Below are 4,162 nucleotides of genomic sequence, written 5' to 3'. Positions count from 1 at the left end.
GGTAACTAGCAAAGATACTTTTTCTAGACAGACAAAGCACTTCCTGTAAGTCGCTCTGGATAAGAGCATCTGCTAAATGCTGTACATGTTAGTGTAAATCTGTATGTGTGTGAGGTGTAGCTGCATGGTGAGAGAGTGTGGGAGTGTGTGTGTGTGAGGTATTAATGCATGGTGAGTGAGTGAGTGAGCGTATTAGGTGTAGCTCGGTGGTGAGTGAGTGTTTCTGTGTGCATGTGTGCGAGAGTGTGTGCGTGTCTGTGTAGGTGTGCATGTGTGAGGTGTAGCTGTGTGGTGAGTAAGTGAGTGTGGGAGAGTGTGTATGAGGTGTAGCTGCGTGGTGAGTGTGGGAGTGAGTGAGTGTGTGTGTGAGGCGTAGCTGCATGGTGAGTGAGTGTGGGAGTGTGTGTGTGAGGCGTGAGTGAGTGAGTGTGTGTGTGAGGCATAGCTGCGTGGTGAGTGAGTGAGTGAGTGTGTGTGTGAGGTGTAGCTGCGCCTGCTCCTGCTGTGGGTTAGGGGTTAGGGTTAGCCGGCTGTGGAGGAACCGGGCAGTATGGAAGGGGACACTGCTATCTCTGAGGGGCAGGCTGCCTGAGGTGAATGGTTGTAGTGAACCTGTCTCTGCTGAAGTGGTGATGCTGGAAGCTGTGGCTGAGGTAGACATGGTGGATGAGCCTGTTTTTAAAGTTTCTGCTAGAAGGAAGAAGCGAGGGAGGGGGAAGGGGAATAAACAGCCGAAGAAAGAGCTTAGTGGTGCTGATGCCGACACTGACAGTGAGGGTTCTCTGTCCGACTATGGCTGGTCAGTCTGCTCTCAGGAGGAGAGGCTACCTGTGCTGCTACACTGCTGAGGAGATCTAGAAGTTCCTGAGTATGACTAAAGGGTATAGAGGTGTGCAGGTACAGAAGCACTTTACGGACCCCCAGCAGTTTGTACACGATGTTAAACACTTCAGGAGGGAGGGGTCTTTTAATGCACTGGAAACTTTTAGGCTGAAAAAGATGCTGACTAAGCTACATAAAGCGGGTACCGAGGATGAGGAGGCTTAGTCTGTTTAGTCCCTGTGTCGGACTGGCCCTCGCCATCACAGTTTTATGCCCTTTCATTATGTTGATGAGTGACATTAGGATCGAGTGCAAATGGGGCGAGAGACAGGGGGAAGAGGGCAATGTTTTATGAGCTGGCGAAACAGAAGCGTGCTGATGTGTTCTTTCTCCAGGAAACACACAGCGATGGTGTTAATGCTGTAGATTGGGCTAAAGAGTGGGAGGGGCTGGTCATTTTAAGTCACATCTCTACTGTTAGTGTTGGAGTTGGTGTTTTATTTTCGAGTAATTTTATTCCTCACTCGTACACAGTAGATGAGATTTTACCTGGGAGGCTGTGTGAACCCATGACCTGTGTGACATGGTGGTTGGTTAGTGTAGTGGGTAACACCTCTGCCTTCTATGCTGTAGACTGGGGTTCAATCCCCACCTGGGTAACCACCCTACACTACACCAATAAGAGTCTTTGGGCAAGACACCTAACACCACCTTCACCTACCTGTGTAAACTGAACAAACTTTAAGTCACTCTGGATAAGAGCGTCCGACAAATGTCTTCATGAGGACATCTCCTTATAGCATGGACATATTGAGGACTTTACATGGTAACAAAAGACAGTACACATGGACACACTGTGGGATAATGCCCTCTCATTGGCCAGACTCGATCGGTTTTACAGTTTTAGACATCATTTGTCTGTTTTTACGCAGTGTTTTATTTCTCCTGTTGGGTTTTCCGATCATTGTATGGGTCTGTGTACTGTTAAAAAACGAAACGTTAAGCCTCAGAGTGCATACTGGCATTTTAATACTGCACTTTTAGATAACGTTAATTTTAAAAAGTCTTTTACTTTTTCTCTGGAATGTTTTTAAGTCACAGAAAACATCTTTTAATTCATCACAGCAGTGGTGGGATGTAGCAAAGGTACAAATTAAAGTGTTTTGCCAGCAGTACACTTTCACTGTCACTAGGGACATAATCAGATCTCTAAAAGAGGAGATCAGGAGCATATTACAGCTCTTAAAAGAAAAAACAGCTGCGTTAGCTGACCTACTGGACATTAGAGCACAGGGGGGCGCTGGTCCATTCACGTTTCCAGAATGTGACGGAACTGGATGCTCCTTCCGAGTTCTTCGGTCTGGAGCGCAAAAACGTACAGAGAAGGTTTATGCATGCTATGCATGTTCTGAGCCTTCTGAAATTCGCCAGCAGACAGTTGGCTTTTTCTCTAAGCTGTTTGAGAGTGAGCAGGCCAGATCCCAGGATGTGAAGATGTTCTTCTCACTGCAGGCTAGATATACGGTTGATATGGTTGATATTTAGAATGTGGGTGCTGGTTTAAAGTTGTTGCAGTTATTCTTAATTTTTTTTCATCTTTTTCTAACACACGAGAGATTTTGAGTGATGACCTTGGTGTGTTTGTATGTTTTTGATTGTCTCAATAATTCAATGTTTCAAATTCAAATCCTCTCCTTGCCTCCACCTCTGAAGGCTTTTGTGGCTGGTGGATTGGCCGGAATGTCATTTCCAGAGTTATTTGTCAGCCCCTCTGTTTCCAAACCTGGGATTACCGAGGGGCAACTTCTCACTCTGAGTAGGTTACAGAGGTTGACTTTCTCAAGTCAGAAGGCTTTGTACCAGAACTGTTAAATTCTTGCACTTTCATGAGCTGAAGGAGAGGTGTGAAGTGGAGAGCCCATCTCTCTGTCCCTGAGGGTCTGCGACCTTCATGGAGGCTCCTGTACAAAAGCCCTTTGTAGCACGGTATGTGCTACCCCGGGCTCCAGGGGGGCACTGGAGACAGGGTTCATGTTTGAAGCAGCCATGTTTCTTTAATTCACCCAAACAAACACAAATCAAACTTAACCATTGCCATGCTAAGCTGGACATTTTTAGTGGCTTCGGACAGCTGAACTTTTCAGTTCTTTATCCCTTCAGCTTTTCAGCTCTTCAGTCTCTGTTGTTGTTGCTGCCGACTTGCTTTCTTTCTTTTTCTTTCTCTCTCTCTCTCTCTCTCTCTCTGTTCCCTCGCAGCTCTTTATGAAAGGCACTCAGGCTGCCATTCAGATCAGCATCAGCTGGCTCTCAATAAGGGCATTGTGAGTGCCCCAGCCAAGAAGGAAGGAGAGCTTGCCGCTCCGCCTCCACATCACTGCCGCCAGCTGGCAGCTCGAGTGGGACTCATTCCTTGCCCTTGTGTCTCTTGTTGCTGCACCGTCATTGTCCTCCTCCTCCTCCTCCTGCCATCTCGCACATCACTGGGAGCTCGGGCTTTGCGCTCTGTCCCCCACCGACTCGCGGCTTTCTCCCCACTGTCCTCGCCGTGGTTCATCTCCACTCGATGTTCGCATGCCAAACCCTTTGCCCAAATGTTCAGTAGAGGATCCTGTGCTGTATCCACAAATGGCTTTGTGTCAAAATGTAACCCTGTTGTTCAAGCCCTTTACATTTTCTCTAATTACCCTGATACTGTTCTTCATGCATTTTCCGACTGTTAAAGAGTAATTCACCTGTGTGAGCTCCTTTATAGGGCGCTCAGAGGGCTGATTCCTTTATTCGAGCTCCTGGACAGGGCACTCAGAGGGCTGGTTCCTCTGTTTGAGCTCCTGGGCAGTACGCTCAGAGGCCTGGTTCCTCTGTTTGAGCTCCTGGACAGTGCGCTCAGAGGGCTGGTTCCTCTGTTTGAGCTCCTGGACAGGCCACTCAGAGGGCTGGTTCCTCTGTTTGAGCTCCTGGACAGGGCACTCAGAGGGCTGGTTCCTCTGTTCGAACTCCTGGACAGGGCTCTCAGAGGGTTGGGGTTTCTGTTCACCTGGACTGTCTTTATCTTGAATGTAAATACCCTAAAGCATTATAAATATATTTTGGCCAATTTTTTGTGGTTCAAGCTTAGTTATAAGTGTCCAAGTCCTTCAGGATAAAATAAAGAACCATTTGTCACTGTGTTTGCACACTGTGGAATTAGACCTCTGCATTTAACCCATCCGTGCAGCGAAAGTCCCATATACATACACACTAGTGAACACACACACTAGAGGGCAGTGAGCACACTTGCTCAGAGCAGTGTGCAGTCCTATCCGCAGTGCCCGGGGGGTTAGGTGTCTTGCTCAAGGGCAAT

Source organism: Pygocentrus nattereri, chromosome 27 (genome assembly GCF_015220715.1).
Source record: "Pygocentrus nattereri isolate fPygNat1 chromosome 27, fPygNat1.pri, whole genome shotgun sequence".
NCBI classification, from domain to species: Eukaryota; Metazoa; Chordata; class Actinopteri; order Characiformes; family Serrasalmidae; genus Pygocentrus; species Pygocentrus nattereri.
Note: the sequence above shows the minus strand (reverse complement) of the source record.